Source organism: Sinohyriopsis cumingii, chromosome 1, assembly GCF_028554795.1.
Source record: "Sinohyriopsis cumingii isolate HCF-2022 chromosome 1, ASM2855479v2, whole genome shotgun sequence".
Lineage (NCBI taxonomy): Eukaryota > Metazoa > Mollusca > Bivalvia > Unionida > Unionidae > Sinohyriopsis > Sinohyriopsis cumingii.
The window spans coordinates 57,824,112-57,850,842 of NC_142961.1; the positions used below are offsets into that span (position 1 = coordinate 57,824,112).

The 26,731-nt window shown below is 34.8% G+C and overlaps 1 protein-coding gene and 1 long non-coding RNA gene across 2 annotated transcripts in view; one reads left to right on the forward strand and one right to left on the reverse strand.

Annotated features, from left to right (window-relative positions):
• The window catches only part of LOC149806925 (phosphatidylinositol 3-kinase regulatory subunit alpha-like), a 393,140-nt gene that overhangs the window by 180,559 nt on the left and 185,850 nt on the right, over nucleotides 1–26,731 (forward strand). The gene's annotated exons all lie outside the window — the stretch shown is intronic.
• LOC149806926 (uncharacterized) lies at nucleotides 10,493–25,766 on the reverse strand. Its single transcript, XR_016421347.1, has 3 exons — nucleotides 25,652–25,766; nucleotides 22,296–22,413; nucleotides 10,493–10,644 (listed from the first exon to the last, which is right to left on the reverse strand). It is a non-coding gene; the product is annotated as an uncharacterized LOC149806926 (long non-coding RNA).

Here is a 26,731-nt window from a genome sequence, read left to right on the forward strand (position 1 = left end):
TTTGAACCAGTTGCTTTGGTACTTAATAACCTGCTTGAATTGATAACCTGCTTGAATTGATGTGCCATAAGGAACCAAACCAAATCAAAAACCATTACTAAACCTAGAAAAATGTGTAAATTGCTGCTGATACTTCTCTAACATGGCTTGAATTTGACCAATTTTAATGCAATGCATCCTCAGGTATATGCCAGTTACCATTAAATATGGCTGCCATTGCTAAAAATAGGTAAAATGTTACATGATTTCTCAGAAAGAGCTCTGGAAAAATGTACAAAATTTGAGATAATGCATGTCAGTAATAATTCACAGTTGAATATTAGTACTGAGAAAGAAAAATCCTGTAAATGGCTTCTTTTAAAAAATACTCAACACAGTTTAACCAGAGATCATTCTGGCATGACTTTGGTCAAATGGTTTTAACTTGATGCAAATGATTTCAGTCTACCATCAAAGCTGTTACTAATAAAGATGCCAGTGGGTAACTGGTTTCTAGGGTATCTGCCTGTTGATAATAACCCATGACTTTTAAGGCCACAATAGCCAGTAATGCTAGAGTGGCTATGCCTTTCAGACATTTTTGACCATCAATGTTTAAATGCTTATACCCCATTTAAATCTCCTGCTAACAAAACAAATGACTTTGTAAAGAGTTAAAAAAAAGAGGTTGTTTTATTACAGAAACATTTTCCCCAATCTACTGTTATAGATAGAGTATGGTTTAACCTTAAGAAAAATTTAGTGATGACGGTTGTGATTTTATTGGGACATTGTTGTATCGTGGCTTTTCCAGTTGTTCAAATGATGCAGTTTGATCACACATATATGGCTGTCATTACTGAAAATAGAAAAGCCTACAAACAACTTCTTCACAAAAAATGTCATTACTGAAAATAGAAAAACCTATAAACAATATCTTCTAAAAAAATATCATTACTGAAAATAGAAAAACCTATAAACAACATCTTCTAAAAAAAATTTCATTACTGAAAATAGAAAAACTTTCAGACTACGTCTTCTAAAAGACATGCTTAGAGGAACTTGACCTAGTTGAGAAAGCATCAGGTATCAAGATGCTACATTTGCTAGAATGTTGGGAGATCCACAATTAAATATGGCTGACATTTAAAAAAAAAATAGAAATACCTTTAAACGACCCTTTTAACAAATTATTCAGCAGAATTTGAAGACATTCCAAAATTTATACAAATGATGCAGAGTTGCCATTACTAAAAAACGGAAAAAGTTTAAAATGATTTTGTCAAAAAACAAAACAGCTCAGTAGAATTTGACTAAATTTCATTGAAAGCAAGATAACATCAAATGCTTTCAAAATTATACAAATTATGGCATTTTGCTATCAAGTTTGACCTGCATTACTAAAGAAAAACCATTTACAGGATTCTGTTAAAAAAAAATGATGAACAGATTTGACAACATTTATTAGAAGCCAAGCAGCCTGGCAAAAAAGGCTTTAATTTTTGGGGGCAAACAATGCCCTTTTTCTATAAGATATGGCCACTATTACTCACAATAAAAAAACTAAAACCCATTCAAACAAGTTCTCTAAAATGACTGATTCTGTCTAAATTCAACAGAAAGCCTGTTTGTATAAGGGCTTTCAGATTTACACCAATGATACCACACTGCCTACATATATGGCATCCATTACTAAAAAAACAAAAAAAAACCTTTAAATAACTTTTTCAGAAATGTACTTCACAGAATCCAATAACATTTGATTGAAAGCATCCTGGCAGGTATGGCATTCACAGTTTTATAAGGAATATCAATCTGTCTTCAAATACGGCTGGCAATGTAAAACTAAAGTAAACAAAAGAAAAAAATTGCATTGTCAGAGAAAGCTGATATATAAATTTGAACTAACTTTGACAGAAAGCATCCTGACCTTTCAGTTTTGGAGAAATTAAACTGTTGTGCCATCAAATATGGATGATACAGACAGCCATGAAACAGTTGATTTCATAAGATACGTGATTTTGAGCATTCAGAGAAATTTCTGTTCCTAATGTGTAAGATTTCCTAGCCAACTACTTGCATGTTTGACTGCTACCAGTGTTTATTATGTGGATCTGAAATGAACATGTAGAGGATAATACTTTTATGTGAATATTTTAATAGAAAATTGCACTTGAATATTTTGTTTGTTTACCTAGCAAGTTTTGCAGCATGTTGTAAAATAAAAGAAGGCAAAATGTAAACTATGCAACATTGAATTTGTTTACAATGGAACAATGTCAGACTGGCTTACACATCTGATACCCAAATCCCAACTCACATGGTAATCATAATGTTGAAATTCTGAATAGTCAACAGTGCTAACACCATTGCCATTTCTATTTATAGTCATGGAGGCACTCTTGAAAAAAATATGGTGCAATATGACAAGTTGACAAAGAGTATAGTACAACTGTATATCATATCAGAGTTAAGAAAGACTTTATCTCCCGGTCCAGAATGCTGAAAAAACCATTGTCAAAATTTTGTTTTGTTTGGAGCAATTGTCAATCCCTTATGCCACTACCACCCATCCACCAATTATCTTGCCCCAAAAATTAACTCCAGTTTGTTTCCACATTTTGTTTTTCATTCCAGTTTGAAGTCATTAACACAGATTTTGGAAACCTGCAGACTCAACATATCCAGATTTAATTAAATTAAATTGGTCACCAGCATATACCATTTTGATTGTGAACAAAATCACTTCCCAAAGAAATGTTTGAATTAAAATCATTTCCCAAAGAAATGTTTGACAAAAAAATCATTTTCCAAAGAAATGTTTGAAATAATCTCCACATATAACTGAACAGGTAATCGAGTTTCTGCCTCTCCCTCTGTCTTCAGCACAAAAGGAATGTTTATGGTCATACTGAGTTTAAAGATAAACAGGAAATTATCATCAACATTCAGTTTTTTTGGTATGATCCTCATAATAAAATAAAGAAATACCCCCCCCCCCCCCATCCCAATTTAATTTAGTTAGATTTTGATGACTGAATTTATAGTGTTTTCATTGCTACTTGGTGGGAAGCGGGGTGGGTGGGCTGGATGTTAATAAATATTAAAAAAACAGAAAAATGTATTTGATCCCAATGTCAACATTACTGAATAAATGAATCCTTTGCATGTACATTCAATGAATATTCAAAATGGAAACTTTGGTACTCATTTTATCTCCTGTATTATGCGATGCTAGCCAAGTGAGCAAGCTCTCAGGCACACTTGGGGTTCTTGTTTTTTTGTTGTTGTTGTTTTTTTGTCAGGCTCTCTACTGATTTGCATCTTTTATGTGTGCATTATAGCATGGTTTGTTTTGCAAAAAGAATCCAACAAGGAAATTGGAAAAAGAAGCTTATGATAGGCATATTGCATTTAAAGCTGGAGAGTTGAACTGAAATGAATATCTGAACTTTGAAGTCAAATACTGTTTAGTGAATATTCAAAAGATATTTGGTGTTTGACTTTTGGTTTGTTTACACAGTATCAGTTTGGCAATGATTTATGAAAGAAACAAAAAAGGGGTAAAAGGGTAAAATGTAAACTATGTAATGTTAAATTCACTGGTTTACAAGGAAACATCTTAGGACCTGCTAAATCACCTGAAAATTCAAACTCCAATGGACAAGGTAATCTCCATGTCAACATTTTTGCATAGTCACATTGCTACCATCATCACCATTTCTGATTTCATACTCTAGAAAAGATAAGTGCAGAACTCAAAACAGCAAGTTGATGAAAACATAGTATATAGTATGGGTCATATTTAATTCAACAAAGCCATTATGTATAAGTTAACCAGATTTCAGAAACATTTGTGAACAGTTGTTGGACAATTGTTATGTCTGGATCAGTTATAGTCATTCCCACAAAACATTACCAATCCCCCACCATACCCATAAAACATTACCAATCCCCCACCATACCCATACATGATAGCATACCTCAGAAAGTTAAATTCAGTGTAGTTCTGCATTTGGTATTTTATTCATGTTTTGCAGTAATTAAACAGCTTTGCATTTGCTATAAATGTGACACTATCCTTTTATTTTCTTTAAAGTCAGTTATGCAGATGTTAGGAACATATGCATACATTAGATAGTTGACATGACTTTGGAACAGAATTATTGAAGTTGTTGGAGTAATTGCTTGCTGTACATTAGCACAAAGCCTTTATTACTAGCAAAATATTGAAATTGTGTGTTATGTTACTTTTCCTTTATTATGCCTTTTTGAAAATGACTTAACTGTTTGTTGGGAGCCACGTTTTGACCCAAGAAACTGAATGGACTACTCTTGAACTTGTTTTAGTAAGGAACAGGTTCCTGTGTACCTAGTCCTGGTAGAGGTTAGATTAGAATATTGACATGTGGTCATTTCACACATATTGGAATGTATATTGTATGTATAGGCTGAGGTCAAAAACCTTGTTTGGTTTTAAGTTAGAACAATCATTTTTGAAGTCTGAATACAAGTTTCTTATGGCATTGCAGAAAATCCCAATGTCTGATGTGGGCATTTTGTAAGCAGAAAAAACAAAACCAGTTCCTGTGGGAGTGTCAGGCATGTACTTGTAGAACAAATTCTGGAGAACTACAGTAATTTTATCAGAATTAATTAAATTAATTTGGTCACATGTCCATGTGTGATTTTATTTTATTGTTAAGAAATCACTTCCCAGAGATATATTTGAGATAGTCCTTTCATTTAACTAAAGAGGTAATCAAGTTTCTGCACTTATTTAAGTTTGTATTGAGTTTGAAGATAAAATAGAATTACACCTGCATTCATGTGATTTTTAATTTCAATCCTTAAAAAATGTACCCAGGATCGCTACAGTGTTGTTTAACTAGATTAGATAACTTTGTTATGATATTCTCAATGCGACTTGGCTGAGAGAATTGGATGGCAGTAAATACCAGAATAGGCAAAGAAAAGAGGCTGTATTTGACACTTGTATATTAACATTGATGAATATCAGAATGTTATACCAACACATTGAATGAACATTTAAATAGGATAATTTGTTATTCATTTCAGATCTGTTGGAGAGTGTTCTGAAACGCCTCATGCTAGAGTGGCAAAAACATACAATTTTGAATCACATTGTCAGTGCATATAACAGTTTTCGTTTACATTTACATTTTTCAAGGGAGAATAATTAAAACATTGAATTTCATCTGGGAAACACACACACCTTATTTAACTTAGCCAATCAAGATGAAGTTTATCTAACCTTTGATATTAATACACACCCATCGAAGTTAGAATTCTTTCTATTCTGCCGGTATAAATGATTTCTGGAAAATTTCATTTTGTGACACTTCTTTCAAATTGCACGAAATTGTCTCTGCATCATCTCAACTTAGTTGTTTTTCGATACTTAAACCCCAAATTTACCTTGCCTTATCCATGTGTCTAACTGTTATCAAAATGCATTCTAATTTAAAATCAATCATGCCCCAAGCCTGGGACATTAAACACAAGCATAGCAACTTAATACAGTACCCAAGCCCATTCATCAATTTTAATTGTTGTGTGTCATATTGACCTTGGTACAATTCACTCAGTTATGTGTTGCCATAACATCTTACAAAATTCATTATGTTATACCTGTCATGGTTTTTCTTAGCTCATAAAGCTCATGATGTTTTGGTATTACCCTTCATCTGTCATGTATCATTCATCATTCGTCAATAATTGCCATTTTCAGTTTCTTCCCAAAGCACCTGGACCACTTTCAGCAAAACATGGTATGTGGCAAACTGGTATAAAGATCTTTCATTTCTATCCAAATAATGCAAATGCACCATCAGATATGCCATTAAGATTAAAAACACATTTAAATAACCCGGCTGTACATGTTCCAGTGTTTCCTAGGGAAAACATAGGAGTATTGGTTGATGACTTTCCGAGGTAATAGTCCATGGACAAATATTTTTTATACCAGTGTCCAAGGTTTTCATTCTCAATGTCCAAGTTGACTCTGGACTTCCAAGGTTTTTTTGTGACCACTATAGTCCAGTGTTTCCTAGGAATCCTCAGACATGTCTATGGTTTACAAGCATTCTGAGAATTCCTCTGACATATTGTCCAAGGTTTCCCAGGACACATTGTCCAAGGATTCATCGGACACATCCCTGGCATAAAACATCAGACCAAGAATCAAAGCAAATATTACAGAATATAAGAATTCATGTTATTTTTTATTTGTTCAGCATGTACAAATACAATTTTAAAAAGGGTCAAAATATCAAGAATGCCCATAAGTTTCCTTTAGTGCTAAATTGGCCATTTAATTTTGAAAATCCATCCTTTTTGTATCCAGGCTTCTTGAGGGTTTTAGCACTTCATTGATTTTCTTGTTTATCATCATCTCTTTGATACTCTGCCATTTGTTTTGTGTCAGTCCTGCAGAAAAAAACATTTTGGTTGAAAATATAAAATGTGATGAGGTAATAAAACAAATAGTACACATAAAACAGTTATTGGCAGCCTTAAATTTACAAATCATGTTTGGAATCCTTTAGTTCTGAAAGCAAGGTATTAACCCTTAAAACGCTATATTTTTACAATGGACTGTTCTTTGAATTTGGGACCTTCATTCTAAATTGTTGATAACAAATACAGTCAGTATTATATTCTGTTCCTCAGGCTCAATGCCTTACAAGTTCAAACTAATGTATTCAATCAGTTATATGATCCTGATGCACCCCTTTAAAGATATTATTAAAATTATTCAGAATTAATATCTTTGTTATTTCATTGTATTGTAATCAACCATTAAAGACATGACACAATGCTTGCTGCTTATAAAGTTTTTAGAAAGTTTGAAATTGCTGCATCTTTATCTTACCTTGGACTTTTTTGGTATTACAGTCGTAGTCAGTTTTGGTGTTGCCATCTTGATGTCTATTTTGTTGCTATAGTCTGAGCCATTTTTAGTGGTTTTGGTGATCGTGGATTTGCATCTTTACTTGTTTCAAAATGGATAAAATAATTCAGCTTTTCATCAATATGAAGCAGTAATTAATCTGATTGATTGCTTTGTATATTTTCTTTCTGCCTAACAACCTATACGCATGGATGTTCTGTTATATTCTTACATGTCTTTAACACTATTCATAAACCTATTCTTCTACTTTCATGTGCTATAATAATTATGTACACACAGTTATTTTAAGATCCATTTTTAAATCATTAAATATTTTTCAGATTTTATTATTCTTCAGCAGTTTTAAAATACGACTTCATTTTCATGTTTAATAATAATAATAATAATGCATAATTGAAACCATTTTTTAATTCTTTTCTTCTAAATTCAACTAATGTTAATGGGTTAGTTTTTTTATTGGGTTTGTTTGCTTAGTCCAAATGGGCATAGTTAAATAATCTATATCATTTAAATGTACTAGTTCTTGTAATTCACTTCCAAAGATTTACAACTGAATCATACAAAATATAAAATTAGAAAAATATGAACAATAATAAGTTATTATTATTATTATTATTATTATTATTGGGGCCCCGAGTGGCAGAGTGGTCTAAAGCACTCACTGTTCCGGATCACTGCCATCTCACCTCTGTCTGTGTGGGTTCGAGTCCAAGGATCTGCTAGCATGGGTACATGGGAAAGCCTGTCACTAGCTTCTTGTGGGTCGGTGGCTCTTCCTGGGTTTTCCAGGGTTCTTCCTCCACCAGTTATACTGGCCACCATGTATAGCCTATCTTGTGCTGAAAAATGGCATTAAACCCTAGAACAACAACAACAGTTATTATTATTATTATTTATCATATATCTTTGCAGTGTTAAAAAATGCATAGAAGCAGGAACACTCAGTCCAAGTTCCATACCATTGTTTCATGACAATTATTTTAAAAAATCCCTATTGGACAACACACACAAGCTATCAATGAGATAAAGATGAAAACAACAATAAGGTTTACTAAATGAACACTGTACATGTTTCACAGGCATTTGATTTTGGGGTAAACTATACTCACCAATTAACACTTAACGTATGTGTTAATTGGTGTGTGTACATATTAGTTTACCCCAAAATCAAGTGCCTGTGCTATGTAACGAGAGCCAATAATTGTTCTTATCTTTCTCAAATTTAATGTAATATAATAAAAAAGAAATGAACTTAATCCAATCCTTCCAATAATTTCTTCTGTAATCCCAAAACACGGCAATCTTGCCGACACCAAATGGCCAACTTTGTCATCTTCAATTGCCTTTCTCGGCTGAACAGTATTTAGGAGGTTAAGTACATTTCCAGTTATAGGATTATCATATAAATAACGCAAACAAGATATGGCGGTTGATGAATCCACTCCTTCATAATGCAAGTTTTCACAAACCAGTTTGCTTTCAACGACCACTTTTGGACATATAAGACAATTTTACTATATATTATATACTTTGTTTCTCACTACTGACCTTTCCACTGTGTGACAATCAATACAAATCATATTTTAATCTAAAATACCTTCAGAGATGACTTCACAGTGAAGTTCTTGTCAAAGGTTCACCTGCATTTTGTTGAGAGTCTGGACTGTAAACAGAGCAGCATGTAGGATTATTGCCAAAGTCTCATTACTCACTGTGACTGTCGCCGAAATACACACAGACAACCACACCCTGAGCTCATATTCTCAAGAATAAACAATTACCTTTCAATCCTTACCAGAAATGTATAAATCTAACTCTATTATCACCACCAAAATGAGAGAGGAAAAAATGTTCTAAAAATAGAGTACATTTGTGGGTACTGAACCAGAACTATTAATTGTGACCTGATTCCTTTTGAATTTATTATTATGGTGCATACAAGATTGATATGAATCGTCTGCAGTAATTGGATTATTCCATGCTCTGCAACCAATGGAAGAAGACGAAAGAAATATTTCCTGGAAGTTTCCTCAATTTCTCAATATTTTTGTTAATTTAAAAGCAGTAAGTAGATAAGCACCTGCTATGACTATTACGTAGGGTCCTTCATTATCTCAAATTTTTTTCTTCATAAGATAAACTTATCTCCCAGATTCCAATTGTCGCAGACCACAAGTGCCATATCAGGCACACAATAAAGTTCCCGGTTGGCCGACCGTGCCCATTTAAGTTGCTGACCCTAGCACTATTTTAATATGGTAAAAAATAAAAAATAAAAATATTAAAAATAAAATTAAAACTTCCCAACAGCACTTGAAATGCTTAGCATATATATATATATATATATATATATATATATATATATATATATATATATATATATATATATATGTATATAAGCCACACTATATACCTACCCTTATTTTAAAACCAATGGAGTAGGAATTTCACATTGGGTGGAGGGTGGGGGTCTCATAAACATAAACAAAGGAGGCTTTAACAAAGCACAGACATTTTCAGTCTTTTTAACACATTAACCCTTGGAGGGTTTTGTCGTTTTCACCTGAAATTCGAGTAGGAAACACATTTTGAAAGCTATTTCTGAATAAATCTGAAAACACCAACTTCCAGGTGATCTTCCAATAACATACTGCCTAGTTGTGTTAGATACATTGTTTTTCATTGGCTATTTGGCTCACGCATGAGCAGAAGGGTAAAAGTTGTTTTTTTTTTTGTTTTTTTGTTTTGCTTAATGGACCCATTATTTTTTTATCAAGACCACTCTTTATTCCAAATGCCCATCTTATCCTACTTTTTGCAAAGGTTCATCTGTCTGTTTGCAGTTAATGCTGGTTTGCCTTAGATCTGAGACCAAAAAGTCTAAAATCCAGACACAAAATCGGATTCTGACCACGGGCGAAGTTTGGGTAGAAAAAAATAATGTTCCCTCTTTATTTTGTAGTGCAACTAGAAATTCCAGATTATTTGGTATCATTGTAGAGCTACATCTGTCTACCTTTCTATAATTCCACCCACTTTAGTGTATCATACATGACCTTGACACTACAGAGCTCAGCAGTAGGCTACTACCACCTGCCACATAAACTCATCGGCAGGGGTTAATGATAATTATTTGCACTCAGTAAGAAGTAACAGTTGCATGGTAGTTTAGCGAGTTCCATGAACTTGTGCTATCCCTTTAATGGGTTAAAATTCAGATTGTGGATAACTCGCCTAGCTGAAGAAGGACAATTCACCAAAGTTGGAGCCAGAAACACCTTTTTTATGGAGTGGCTGAAGTAAAGAAGAGAACTATCAAATTAATTTTATACTGAAAAAAATTATACAATCTTGGATTATCTATTTCAGAAACTCTGGCCAAACAAAGGCTGCATAACATGGAAAAGTTTGTACATGTCTGTGAAATCATATTGGAGAATAATACAATACCTAAAGATGCCAAAGTTATTCTGATTTTTCCTCATTAAAGTTACAGAATGTAAATATTTACCAACTTTAAGCTGGAGTTCTGTGATCATAATTTTGCGAGAAAGAGAATACCTTGGTCTTGCACATAATTTCACTACATTATCTGGAGTTTGGACTGCAATTTAAAAATCATAAATCTTTTGGATAAAATCACTTACAGTAGAAGAGTAGACCAATTATTCTGGAAAAGTGCTGTTTGTTGGGTCAGTTTCTTTTCATTCTGTAGGAGCCCCTTGGGAATGCTGCAGAATTGAAAAGAAAGTTATGTGGATATTCTTGGGAACTTAACTTCTTTATAATGGTTTCACTTTTAGTGTCTCTCCCTGTAATTAATTATCTTCTTGTGCTGGAAATAATTTTGAACAGTAACATTTCCATGAACATCTTTGGAACATAAGACCTTTCTGTTGAAATGACCATCACTGACGTAAAGAGCTGTAGTCAGTAAAATATAAATTGAACTCTGCAGGAGTTTTCTTAATGCTGACAACCTAATCTGCCATGTCTGAGATACTGATTTCCAATTACATTATTTTTTACTTTGATCACAAGCTGACCAGGGGGCTGGCTGACTGAACTGCATAGAGACAGTATAATAAGGTACTTGGATCATGGAAATGTAGGTTAATTGATTTAAAGTGTGCCCAATCTATACCTATATTATATTTAGATTTGTAGCTATATTTTCTGAATTGGGTCCAGAATCTACCTGGCATTGCACAATGCATCAGTAGATCGGGTTATAATTTAGTCAAACAGTATATTGTATTGTCTGTGATGTTTCATACATCATCAGGCCATACAAATTATAATTATATTTTGTCTTCTGTCGGTACAGATAATGTTTTCTTCTTAAATATAAGAAAATGATAATTCATTTTTTTCTATTATTACTTGTACACCTATAAAAAGTGAGTGAAAATTACAGACAGTACAATCAATACAGGGATTGGAAATTTACTCGCCCAGCTCTAAATGGCATGTTAAATTTTCCAGGAGAAGAGTAAATTTTCCAATCATTTTCCTGACAAATGCTGATTCAGGGCCGAGAAGTGTTTCTCTATAATGAAATGTTTTGCTGAGAATATTGCCAGCTGTGTTCGTAGTCTGTACTTTAAACTGGAAGTTTGTTTGGTTAGTGTTGTGGACTTGAGAATGAAAGGGGTGTGGGGTCAGATCCTACTATCAGACCAGCCTGGTTCAGCTACCATCGTTTGTCCTTGGGCAAAGCAATTCACTCCAATTGCCTTGGCACTAAATAACCTATTTGTGCTGATGTACCAATAAGCACCAAATCCAACCAAACCATCTGCATTGTGAACAATATTATAGTGAGTGTGTACTGTACTAGAATCTCGTATATGAAATACATTATAGTGAAGGTGTACTGTAATTAAATTTCATATGAAATACGTGATAGTGAGCGAGTACTGTACAAGAATCTCATGAAATTCATGAGTGAGGTTGTTCTCTACTATAATCTCATATATGAAATACATGATAGTGAGGGTGTATTGTACTAGAATCTCGTATATGAAATACATTATAGTGAGGGAGTACCATACTACAATCTTATGCACAAAATATAGGGTAGTGAGGGAGTACCATACTAGAATCTTTTGTACAAAATACAGAGTAGTGAGGGATTATTGTAATGGAATCTTATGTACAAAATACAGGGCAGTGAGGGAGTACCATACTAGAATCTTGTACAAAATACAGGGTAGTGAGGGATTATTTTAATGGAATCTTATGTACAAAATACAGGGCAGTGAGGGAGTACCATGCTAGAATCTTGTGTACAAAATACAGGGTAGTGAGATATTACTGGACTAGAATATTGTGTGTAAAATACTTGATACTGAGGGAGTACTGGAATAGAATCTCGTGTATGAAATACATGGTTTTAGGGAAGACTGAACTAGAAAAGTTTGTCTACAAAGTACGTGGTAGTTGGAGATTGCTTGAATAGAATGTTATGAAATACATAGTATTGAAGGAGTACTCTACTCAAATCTAATGTGCAAAAATCATGGTAGTGAGAGAGTAATGGACTAGAATCTTATGTATGAAATGCATGGTAGTGAGGGAGTAGATGACTACAGTTTCATTTATGAAATAATGTGTTACTGAGCGAGCACTTTATTAGAATCTCACATGACTATAGGTCATAGTGACATCTTATTTTATCTCAGATGATTATGACATTTTAAAGTTGATAGCATGTTAGATACAGTTCAGAGTTTCCACTTAAATGGGCCAATGCGACAGATACATGTATGATGTAGAAGGAAATTAGGTGTGAAATCTGACTTGAAATCAATAACTTTTTTGTCATTACTTTATAAAACACCAGATGACAGTTTTTTGCCTATTTATTTTTTGACTAATAAATTAGATATAAACAAATTTCTGCTGTAGTCAATATTGGAAAGATTCCCACTGTACACAGGAAATAGTCTGATTATAATTGTATCTCCACTGCCCTACATGCAGATCTAACAGCAACAGCTTACTGGTGACTTACGTATTACCCAAAATTGCTAATTTTATCAGCCAATCAGATGAAGTCTTATATCTTTGCATTTGGGAGACTGCAAGTGGCCAAACTTTCTTCATGGTCATTATCAATGGTTGCTAATTATCAATGTGAGACCATCATTCTTGATTACAGTAGCTCATTATGGATAGGTGTTTGTGGAGAAGCATTAAACTAGTTCGTATCTGCACTCAGATGAATTATTTTTCTTCAAAGTTAAAATTGGACTTTATTTCTTGGTCAAGATATAAATATATATTTGCATACCAATAGGGGCAAATCCATAGGTTGGGGAAATTGACTCATTGTGGAATCACAGTAATCATCAATCCCTGACAAATCTGACACATTAACCCCTGGACATTTTTGTCATTTTCACCTGAAAATCAAGTAGGAAACATATTTTAGGTGTAAAAGTTATCACAAATCATAAAACCCTTCTTAGTAAAGTAAGAAAAGCATTTATACTTAGTGACCCAGTCCCAAATGAGGTGGATGCAGGAGGTCGTGGGTTCGATCCCCGGCCGAGTCATACCAAAGACTTATAAAAATGGTACTAACAGCTGCCTTGTTTGGCATTCAGCATTAAGAGGTTAGTGTTAGGACTGGTAGGCCTGGTGTCAGGATAATGTAACTGGGTGGGACATCATGCTACATGTCTGCGGCATGATGCCCCAGTGCTAGACATGACAATAAACTTTCATGATACAGTGTTTCGGATTTAGGCTAGTGATAGATGCCAGATTTCATATCATTTCTGGGTCCCGAGAAATAATAAATAATAATAATAATAATAAACAAATAACTCATTTTGTCGGATGGACATACTGCACTCCCAAGTTCGTGCAGTATTTCCATCCAAAAAAGAAACTCATTCATAATTTGATATTTATACACACACACACACACACACACACACACACACACACACACTTTTTTTGGCCCTTTAACATATGGAATGTTGGTCCAGTTAAGCTGTGAAGTTAAATCCTCTGATCACATTTTTTGTGTGGATCTCTTAAGCTGTTCTATCATTCTTATACAATATTTGTGACTGTCAGTGAATCACATCATCAGTTACAGTGAGGTGATTAAAGACATTTATGTTTAAACTTTATGAAAAACCTCACATATTTTTGGTGATCAGTGTAGTCTTAACCGAGTAAAAAGAAGCACCAATGTACATACATAACTGAAAGGGAAAAAAAAACGATAATTAGGGCTGCTATTTGTTTGAGACCTGTCAGATTCGGTGATAGAATTAAGAAAAGAAATAACTTGGCATTAAGTACCATATATTCTTGCTTTTAAGAGGTGTCCAACCACGGACTGCATAGACCTAGATATGTTGTTACATAATGCACTGACAGGTCTGGATCTATGCAGGTTAGTTAGGAATAATCAATATAATAAAACAACATAAACCCTAATATGCCAGTGCATTATGCAAAGACATAGCAAGGTCTGTGATTGTTTGCAGTTTGGTTTGACTTGTAAGCAAGTACAGATGACATTTGACCTTTCAGGCTTAGTCTGTAATACCAGTACACCATATGAACTTTTGAAGCAAGACTGCCTCCAAATACGACTGTCTCGATATCAGTTACAAATCGAAGCCATCTTTTTCCTTCATTTTGATAAAGAACTTTGGCAAGATTTAACCAGTCCTTTTGAAATCACTTGTATGGATCATTTGTTGTGTGTCACAGGGGTAGAGCAAATAAAGTACTAATTAACCGCATAATAATGATCTACTTTATTAAGTAGAAATACATAAGTAAGTTGATATCTTGAAACACCATCCCCTTCTTGGCACTCTTGTATATATCAATATGAACAGCACCTACCACCTATACATTTCAGTTAATTTTCAACTTGAAGGTCTGGAAATATTAAAATTGCTTCTCTCGGAAGAACCTCCTTGAGTGTAAGAAAACATTTTTCTCTCCAGTGTTTAGTTGCTAAAAGCATTTGCCTTCAGCATTGGAACATGGAATGATCTCTGCACTCGTAATTTGAAACCACAGCTTTGGAGCATGAAATGATCTTTGCACTCGTAATTTGAAACCACAGCTTTGGAACATGAAATGATCTCTGCACTCGTAATTTGAAACCACAGCTTTGGAGCGTGAAATGGTCTCTGCATTCTTAATTTGAAACCACAGCTTTGGAACATGAAATGATCTCTGCTCTGCACTCTTAATTTGCAACCACAGCATTAGAACATGAAATGATCTCTGCAGTCCTAATTTGAAACCACAGCATTGGAACATTAAATGATCTTGGCAGTGGAACATGAAATTATCTCTGCAGTTTTAATTTGAAACCACAGCATTGGAACATGAACTGATCTCTGCACTGTTAATTTGAAACCACATCAGTGAAACATGGGATGATCTCTGCAGTCTTAATTTGAAACCATGGCATTGGAACATTAAATAATCTCTGTAGTCCTTATTTAATATCTCAGCATTAGAACATCAAATGATCTCAGCAGTCTAAATTTGATACCACAGCATTTGAAAATGAAATGATTTCTGTTCTCTTAATTTGAAACCACAGCAGTGGAACATGAAATTATCTCTGCACTCTTAATTTGAAACCACATAATTGGAAGATGAAGTTATCTCTGCAGTCATATTTTTAAACCATAGCAGTGGAACATGGAATTATTTCTGCAGTCTTATTTTGAAATTGCAGGAAATCTGTATAGTAGATGAATATTGTGTGTATTATTTGGGTTGTTTTGTTTCCCCCACCTTTATATGCAATCAAGCCATGCTCCATAACAATACAATTTGTTAATACATGTATGTCCTGTAAAGTTATATTGCACACATCAGCATGAAATAAAAACAATGAAAACTTTAAATGATTGGAGGCCCCAAATTTTTTTCTCAAAGTTGATTCACTTTACATGAACTGTAATAACTGGACTTTTGACCAGAATGCACTGGTGCCATACAATACCACTACATGCATATGAAGAATGAAATGTTTAAGACTGACCACACTTGTGTTAGTTTGGAGGGTGGGGGTGAAAAATGGTAATGGACTGTAGTAGAAATGGCATTTTTAGCTTTACCAGTCATAGACTAAGAGAGCTTATGGGATGGTCTGTTGTTTGTTGTCCATTATCCAGTGTCACAAGTTTGTTTTCATACAGTGCCTAATCTACTTGCCTTCAAGCTTTACACACACACATTCATTCCATAGTCTAGTTGGTCAAAAATGATAATGTTGCTGTTCAGACATCTAAAATATGGTCACCAAGGCATCCATCTTGAAAATCTTATCGCTATTCCCCCAGATGGATCGTAATATCAGCATGGGAATTTTGCTAATAAGAGTACTATAAAGTCTACTTGGTCCTAAATGAAAATGTTACCGATCTGATGTCCAACATGGCTGACATGGCAACGGTCTGAAAAACTTTGTTATTGCTTCTCCTGATGAATAAAAAGGTTATATTGACATTGGGTTTTCACTAGAAAACTTCTAATGATGTTTAGTTAATCCAAAATGAAAATGATTCCTTTCAGACATCCATGTTGTTCTTGCCACTCTTCCTGAATAGATATGAATGTGTTGTTTTTTTAATGATGTGCATTTGGTTCTACATGATGATAACTGGTCATTTAATATGGCTGCCACAGTGGAATCTGTATTATTGCTTCTCCACCCAGATGGATGGTCCTATCATTATTGAGTTTTCACTGAAAGACTTCTTATGCCATAATGAAAGTGGTCCGATCTTGAAAATTGTTTTATTGCTGTTACTACTGAACAAGAAATCACATTGACATGAGTTTTCACTGGAAGACTACTTGTGTGTGTGTGTGTGATTTGGATTTTTAAGGTAGCTTTAATAATTTTCAGTCATATCATTGTGATGTTTGCAGTGTGGCACTTCATAGTAATGTCTAGCACTGGGGCATCATACTGCAGGCATGTAGCATGATGTCCCACTCAATCACATTATCCTGACACCAGGCCGACCAGTTCTAACACTAACCTCTTAACTCATTCAGCCCCAGACCCGTTATCAGTATCACTGCTGCTATGCCCCAGCAGCGCTAAGCTGTGTCTAGCTGCGTGTGCCCCAGAGTTTTTACCTGTTTGAAAAATTTTGTAAACATCATGCACATGCATTCACTCTTCCTTAATTTCTCTGCTTATATCCAATTAAAATCCAAGAAAGTTTCACCATTTATTGCAAATGAATTTGTCTACACAGTGATGTATTTTTTTTCCCTATTTGTCCAAGTCTTTCACGACTTATTTATACAGAATTTACAAAATTATGTGCAATGTTTATCCACAAGAACTCGATCATCATTGCTGTCAGCATCCTCATCTTCGGACAATTTAATCTCAGAAACTTCTATGTCCGAATCGAAATCTCACAAAATATCCAACTGCCGAACATATCTTTCCTCAGCTTGCTCAGTATTTTCAAGATCAAACCCGAGAAACTCCTCATTTTTGCTCATAAAAAATCACTCTTACATCTGCCATCATTTACGATTTTTCATGACCAGAACACATGTAGTTAAACCGCTTTCAAAACAGGAGCCCTTAGCTTCTGAACAATTCAAATTTCCACAAATGAAAGTAAAATCATTTCTGATTGGTTTAATAGTTGTTAGTTCTTGGAATAAACCCATTTCTAACCAATCAGAGACGTTGAATCTAACACACATTCATCACGCTTGGAGACGGGATCGGCCATTGAATGCAGTAAAAAAATCATGACTACAGGTGGGATCGGCCATTGAATGCAGAAACCGGATCATGCCTACAGACGTGATCGGGGCTTAAAGGGTTAATGCTGAGTGCCAAGTGAGGCAGCTGTTAGTACCATTTTTATAAGCCTTTGGTATGACTTGGCTGAGGATCGAAACCATGACCTCATGCATCTGAGGCGGATGCTCTAACCACTAGGCCACCGGAGCGGAAGACTACTTGTTGTGGTGTCTAGTTGCTCTTGAATACAAATAATGCCAATGTGATGTCCATTATGGCCGCTATAGCAGCCATACTGAAAATTGTATTGCTACTCCTTCGAGCTGAAAAGTCATATCAGCATTGGGTTTTCATCAGAAGACTTCTAGTGATTTCTGGTTGGAGCTCAATGAAAATGGTGCTGATCTGATATCTGATATGGACACACTGGCAGCCGTCTCATATCCAATATGGACACTGGCAGCCATCTGAAAATCTTGATATTGTGGATCCTCCTAAATGAAATGTTATATCAACCTGGGGTTTGCACAGAAGATTAATTATGGAATCTAGTTGAACATAAATGAAAATGGTGCCGATCTGAAAATCTGGTAATAAATTCCTCTGAATTGATTGTCATATCAATATAGGGTCTTTACCAGATGTCTTTTAATGGTGTCTAGTTTATCCTAATTGAAAATGCATGTAGCACCAGTCTTATGTACAGTATGGTTGCCACAGTGGCTAACTTGAAAATCTTGCTGATCAGGAATTTCAGAGATGGTTTCAAAACTCGGCAGTTAAAAGAACAAATGGTCTTTTCATTGAAATTTGCTTCAGCAGTAAAGTGTCAGTTCTTTGGAAGGGACATAGGTAATTGACCAAAGTTTAAAAAAAATGTTTCAAATATTGTGATCACAGTGAGCATGCAAGCAGCAGCCCCTGAAATTTCAGATTTTTTTAAGTCTCCATCACCCTAACAACTCAATAGCATGCATTTGTATCTTTTTTACTTTTTGATTGAAAAATTTGTTTCATGTCTTCATCTTAATAATATATCATATTTAGCTGTGCCAAAAAAAAAAAAGAAGTCATTGACCCGGATCTGCCACCATTTATGGCACCAGCAAATCTGGGTCAGTTACCATTTAAGATAAAAGTGTACAATCTGATTTTGTACAAGCAGTTTTAGATGTATGATGTTCACTATACATTACCCAGCAGTTTTAGATCTGTGATGTTTACTATACATTACCCAACAGCTTTAGATATGTGATATTCACTCTACATGACCCAACAGTTTAACATCTGTGATGTTCACTAAACATCACCCAGCAGTTTTATATCTGTGATGTTCACTATACATGGCCGAACAGTTTTCCATAAGTGATGTTCACTATACATGGCCCAACAGTTTTACATCAGTGATGTTGACTATATATTGCCCAACAGTTTTAGATCTGTGATGTTCACTATACATGGCCCAACAGTTTTACGTCAGTGATGTTCACTATACATGGCCCAACAGTTTTAGATCTGTGATGTTCACTATATATGGCCCGACAGTTTTACATCAGTAATGTTCACTATATATTGCCCAAAAGTTTTAGATCTGTGATGTTCACTATACATGGCCCGACAGTTTTACATCAGTGATGTTCACTATACATGGCCCAAAAGTTTTACACCAATGATGTTCACTATATATTGCCCCGCAGTTTTAGATCTGTGATATTCATACTGTATGATCTATCAGTTTTAGATCTGTGATGTTCACTATACATTGCCCCGCAGTTTTAGATCTGTGATATTCATACTGTATGATCTATCAGTTTTAGATCTGTGATGTTCACTATACATTGCCCCGCAGTTTTAGATCTGTGATGTTCATACTGTATGATCTATCAGTTTTAGATCTGTGATGTTTACTATACATGGCTCAACAGTTTTAGATTTATGATATTCATAATACATGTACATGGCCTCATAAAATGTTCATTTTAAAATATGTGGGGTGTAGAAAGTAAGCCAGCATTCCTATGGATCCTGGAATCCTGGAAAAGTTTTGGAATTTGCAAAATGAATTTCATAGGTCTTAAAAAGTCAAGGAATTTCTCAAAACTTTGCAAAGTTTTGGAAAAGTCATGGAATTTCCGACAGTGCAGTAAAAAAAATTGATGACTGCTAATTTTGTAGAACAATGAGCACTGATTTCAAAACATTTTTTGAGTACAAAACAGTTTTGATCGATAAACAGTTTCGTTTTATAGATATTGTGGTCCTTGAGTTTTGTGAATGGTCCTGGAAAAGTTTAGGAAAAGTCATGGAATTTGTTTTTGCTAAGTTGTCAGGAACCCTCTTCAAATAAGCTCTGTTCTGCTGAGTATACACGATGTTTCCTTAACACAAAAGTTTAAAAGAAAAAGGATTGAGTTCTGTTTCACAGGAAGATTGAGTAGATTATGGGATGACATATAGTAGTGGGGTTTTTTTTATTATTATAGCAAACCTGTATATAATAACTTTAATGTTGATCATAATGTTTTAGTAATAATTTTGTATGAATTTCTTGGCTGATAATTATAGAGCGACACGTAAAAAAGGAACAAAAATTGCTTTGACTTTTGCAGACAGAGACTTGAATAGAGTCTCCATATCAGTTCTTTTCAGACGTCTTGTTTTACACCAATCTATATTTTCTTTACAAAGATAAATGGCTTCTGTTCAAGTTCTTTTAAGGAAAGGTCAGCTAAATTCAATTTACCAGATCCTCTTGATGGTAAGGTTATTGTTAACTCCAAGGTTTTGTACCTATCTATTATCAGTTATATTGTTTTCTACAATCGTTTTGCATGTCAAGGTATTATTTTAGTGGTTCCTCAAAGCTGAACCGATCATGCTTTTTGCCAAATTGTGACTGTCCTGTTGATCACGTCCATGTCAGATGATCAGTTACAGTATTAGTGCAAAAAGAGATTGTTCTAGTGCATATAGGTTGTTTGTAAGTATTTGTGGGTTATCAAAAGAGCGGCTATCATTTGCATTCATATTAGGAAAATCGCTAAAAATATCTTTGGTCTTTTAAACATATTGACAGTATTCATGTTAGATACAGATTTGAAAATTGGAATAAGAATTAGGTGAAAACTCAGAAGTCTCCAAATGTATTAAACATAGAATTATCAAAAACATGGGGATACTTAACTTTTCAGATAATGAATGTGAAATAGCATACAGGTAAAAACTATTTTGCCACTAAACTAATGCAAGGAGAAGATTCCTTCCAGTTTTTGAGAGATGACAACAACATCCTTTAGATAATTTGTCTTCATGAGCTCACATGGCCTAGGGATTATCCCTACCCCTGTATCTGGCTTATGGTATGCCACTGCCCAAGTATCTGGCCTATGGTATGGACCTGCCCCTGTATCTGACCTAAGGTATAGCCCTTTCCCTCTATCTGGCCTAAGGTTTGGACCTGCCCCTGTATCTTACCTAAAGTATGACCCTGCTCCTGTATCTGGTCTAAAGTATGACCCTGCCCTGTATCTGGCTTATGGTATGGCCCTGACCCTGTATCTGGCCTATTGGTATAGACCTGTCCCTGTATCTGGCCTATGGTATGGTCTTGCCGCAGTATCTGAACTTTGGTATGGACCTGCCCCTGTATCTGGTCTGTGGTATGGCCCTGCCTTTGTATCTGGCCTATGATATAGTCCTGCCCCTCTATCTTTTGTGAGGTGTTCATCATATGGCATTCATCAGCATTGCTATTTTCAGTGTCTTCTACCAATAAGACCCAACAGGCCAATTTTAATATACTTTGGTTGGAATATTCCTGAAGACTTACTATTCTGATTTTTTAGGATCAACTTCATCAGAACTATGCTAGGCCTATCTGCCACTGCAGACTTATCTTTAGCTACTATTGAACAATTGACACATTTTCAGACTGGACAAGAGTCTTTGTTATGATACGCTGTATAAAAATTAATTCACATGACTTTTACTTCCCATTGGCTAATGAGCACCAGTTGTTTTGCGTAATTAGATACAAGTATCCCTTTTTTGTGTACAATGTGCCATATGTACAGCCTACCACAGTATGACACTCTTGTGTGCAACCTTCCACATTATGACAGTCTTGTGTACAACTGCCATATTATGACAGTCTTGTGTGCAGCCTACCACATTCATGGCTTTTCTTATCAGCTGGGAGATTTACCTTGCTACTTTTACTTTACACCTAGCTGCTTTTAAGAAATTTCCTCCGAATCCCCACCTCCTTTGGCAAATAGTTGAGTCCCACCTCTTAGTAAGAGGGGTGGTTAATTGGATTTGGCTGGTGTTATTGAGAGGATGACCTCCCTCGATATTATAGCCTGGTGGGAGTGAGAGAAGAATGGAATTTAAACAGAGAGCTGAGCGAGAATACTGAGAAGAAATAAAGTAATATGAGCCCCCATTGACAAGAAAATAACAAATTTAATCAGAACAAATTAAAAATGGCAATTCCAATTCAAATTAGATTATGTCAATAGAATTTAACAGGTGTGTTTAATTTGGATTTATTTCATCATCATAATGAGAGGTGAAAAGAGTACAATGTCCGCAATTGATGTGCATCACCTTCCTTCCTTTTGACAGTATATCAGCGTTTCCTAGTCCTTCTAATCTGAGTTCATCCTTCTTTTTCTCGGACTTCTGTCTTCAGACTGTCCCGTCTCTCTCTCCCAGAAAGCTGTTCCTTAAAGGACAAAATTGCCCCTAAATTTCTTTATGCCCTACTCTCTAAGACATACATAAAATTCACTCACATTACTCAGAGCATCCTGGCTATCCACACACTGCATAAATTCTGACTTAGTATGGTAAGACACTGACCTCGCTTCCAGGGGCAGGTCTTAAATTACCACATGAGCATCTATCGAATATTGTGTTTCACCTGCTTATGTTTATGACTCAACCTTGTATGTAACCTGCCACATTATGACAACAGCTTTGGAAATGTATTACCTTGAATATATATATATATATATATATATATATATATATATATATATATATATATATATATATATATATATATATATATATATATATATATATATATATATATTGCCTGCACACACGAGCCCATATTCCCTCACCACTAAACACACATCACCAAAAATGATGTTACTCAATAGGTGTTATATGCACTCGTGTGTAACAGATGTGCTCGCATGACAACCTAGTAATGAATTCTCATGTATCTACACAGTCATTCCGGATTCCTATGAAAGAAATCTGCTACACATGAGTGCATATAACACCGATTGAGTAACATCATTTTTGGTGATGTAAGCTGAGTCGTGTGGGAATATGGGCTCGTGTGTGCAAGCAAGGTGATGAGTGCCATTTACCCACTGACCTGGGTTAAAAAATTCTCTAGCCTGTATGATAGTATTGTTTATATTAAAATATTAATTCTGCCTACTATTATCAAGCATTCTTCTATATGAATCCAGTCATAGCACTTTCCGTTCTGTCCGGTGTATATTTATAATTATCTGTAATTAATTATATATACCTTGATTTCTTTCATAGGAATCCGGAATGACTGTGTAGATACATGATAATTAATTACTAGGTCGTCATGCGAGTGTGTCTGCTACACACTAGTGCATATAACACCAACTGAGTAACATCATTTTTGGTGACTGTGCTAAGTCATGAGGGAATATGGGCTCATGTGTGCAGGCAAGGCGATGGGTGCCATTTACTTGTGGACCTGGTTTTGACTCTCCATAGAGTATGAATTTAAAAATATTCTAACCTGTATGATAGTATTATTTGTATTAAAATATTATTTCTGCCTACTATTATCAAGCATTCTTCAATAGAACTCCAGGGATAGCTCTTTCCATTCTGTCTGGTGTGTTTGTTTATATATATATATATATATATATATATATATATATATATATATATATATATATATATTATATTATATACACACACATAAAGAACACTGAAGGTACTGCAAAAATATGCCCTTTAGGGGCAATGTCCATTCTATTGCAATGATATTTATAGGCATGTTTAAGATAAGTTGTTTAGACAGGTTGACCTTTTGGGGCAGTTTTCAGAGCTCAAGCAGGGTTCATAGTTACAGTACTTGAAAGCTTTATGATTTTCATGTCAAGAAAGATGGAGTTGCAGAAAAGCATACAGTATAGTCATTAGCAGTGCAACACTGCTAATGCGGGATATGATTTATATAATACAACCATTCAAGTACAGTAACTGGGCCAAAGCCAATCTAAGCGCATCCAGGATATGAGAATTCCTTACTTTGAGGAGTGTTGGTATATTACGCCCAAGATGCCGAATTCTTTGTTGAATTCATACTGTGTTCAGGCACTGCTTTTTGTGATAGGGCAATTGGTACATATCTTGGATGCCTGTCTTTATTGTTTCTATCTTGATAGCAACAGGTATCCAATTTATTCTACTTCATGTCCTGTATTGTCAAAAGGGTGCATCAGTACATATTTCTCATTAATAGTGTATTGGAACAAGATGTCAATCTTTAATCATCTTATTTTTCTCCGTAAGGCCAGGTGAATATATAGTATGACCTGATATCCTATGACAGTTGTTAATTTTAAACTTCTTCAAAACGATTGGACCAATCTTGATCACATTTGCCATAAAGCATCCAGGCATTAACAGTTTCAAGTGTGTACAATTGTGCCAATTTGCCAGCAAATATGGTCACCGGTATTTAAAACAAGGAACCTTTCAAGAACTTTTTCACATAAAAACTCACCAGAATTTGACCAATTTGACATAAAGTATCCTAGTTTACAAGGCTTTAAATTTGTTTATTTTTTTTATGCAAATGATGTTGATCAATATGGCTACCATTGCTAAAAAAAATATAAACATTTAACTCATTACCCCTGGAGATTCTTGTCATTTTCGCCAGGAATGGAAATAGGAAACACATTTTTGGGGTTACTTATGAATACAATCAAATACATCTACTTCCAAGGTATATTTGTTTAGCCAGATGCCTATTTGGGATAAAGATAATGGTTGGATTGCCTATTTTATTCATGCATGGGGATAAAGGGGAAAATAAATTTCCTGCTTATTGGACCCATCATTTTCTTTTCCTGCCCACTTTTTACTCCAGATCTCAAACTTTCCTACATTTTGCAAAGGTTCACATAAAGTACAGTTCAGACAACTGTCAGACTTTTAGTTTCAAAAATTGTGGTTCAAAAATTTAGTTTTTCCTGCTGTATTTTTTAATGCAAGTAGAAAGTCCAGATTATTTGGTGTCGTTATAGAGCTACATCTGCTTTCTTTTCTGTTATAAGACCCACTTTGGTATACTTTAAATGATCTTGTCGCTGCAGAACTCAGAAGTAAGGTACATTCACATAAAACATAAACATGGCACTAGGGGTTAACAATTTATATGACTTCTGATATAAAAATGGCCATCAAAATATAACCAAATTTAACAGAAATTATTCTGGCACATTAATGGCTTCCAAATTTGCACAAATGATGCCAAATCTCCATAAAATAAGGCTACTGTTAACGATATGGGAAAAATCCTTCAAATGACATCTCAAAAACCACTTAACATAATTTTGTTAAAATTCTACAAAGGGTATTCTGGCAAAAAGGGTTTTTGTTTCTACAAATGTCAATTTATTATCAAATATGACTCATTACCACATTACAAACCTAGAAAAATATTTACACAACTTTATCACAAAATACTGCATGACAGAATATGAAGAAGAAACAATTCCTGGCATAGGGATTGTTCAGTATTGGACATGCTGTATTATTCTGATGTACCACATCAAATATGGATGTAGAAAACTCCCCACAAAACCTTTAGAAAGCTCGAAACAGTTGTTTTCATAATATACACAATCGAGAGCATTGGAAGAAATTTCAAAAGAAAGCATCCTACTGACTTGTATTCCTTGGCCAACTGCTATTGCACTTGGCTATGAAGCAGATTCTAGGGTCTGTTAAGTTTTGTGGAGAAACTGTTGTGTGAAAGCATTCCAAACCAGCCCTCTGCCAGACCTTTCCATTTTTCCATTTGTTTGCAATGACATAATATCTAGCCTGAATTACAGGCTAGAACTGGGTTAGCAGGCTGCCCTGATTGGCTAGAATCTAGGTTTGGAACTGTTCCAAAGTCAATGCTGCTCACTGTTGTGCGTGTCTATAAACATGTGAGCTAGCAGTTACTTGCAGTTGCACAACTGGTACACTGTGCACCAATCAGAAGCAGTATTCAGTTCCTGTCCAAATTGCCAGCTGAGACACCATGTCAGTTCTTCCAGTTCTTCTCTCTCTCTGTCTCTCTCTGTCTTTCCCTCTCTCATCTGTAAAGTAGATGACTCACCTCGGGCATTCCAATATGTTACTTAAAATCACATAATTGAAATTAACTTCTAATGATTTAAAGTGTTAAACACATGGTTGTTATTGTAGATAAAAGTTTTAAGTTAAAAGTATGAAAGGGGACAGTTGAATTGTCACAGTTCCTGCTCCAGATATACAAAGAAATGGGAGGCATTACCAGAATCATTCAAGCAAACTTAAAAGGGCAACTTTTCTGAACTTGTATTTTTTTCAAGATTTTAAATCATATATGTACAAAAATGGCCAATGGACTTTTATTTCATCAAATTGTTTAAACTAAAATTTTAAGTAAATCCTTGATAGACTGTGTTCAGCAGTATCAACTGTTTACATGGTGAATATTATTTACAGCTGCAAATAAATTCCAAAGAAGGAAATCCAGTCAGAATTTACTCATCACTGAGTGATGAGTCAGGTTCTTTATTGCAAGTTGTACTACTGATGTTTTGTGTTGTCTGCTTCTCTCAATTTTCCATTGACCAATGGCACTGTATGCTTCATAGTTATAATGGGGCCCATTTCTGAAAATTGTATTTGTACCCATTAGCAAATAAGGTAAGTTTATTGTCTGATTTTGTTTTCTTCTTAGTAATCTTTTGAAGAGTTTGAATATGTTTACT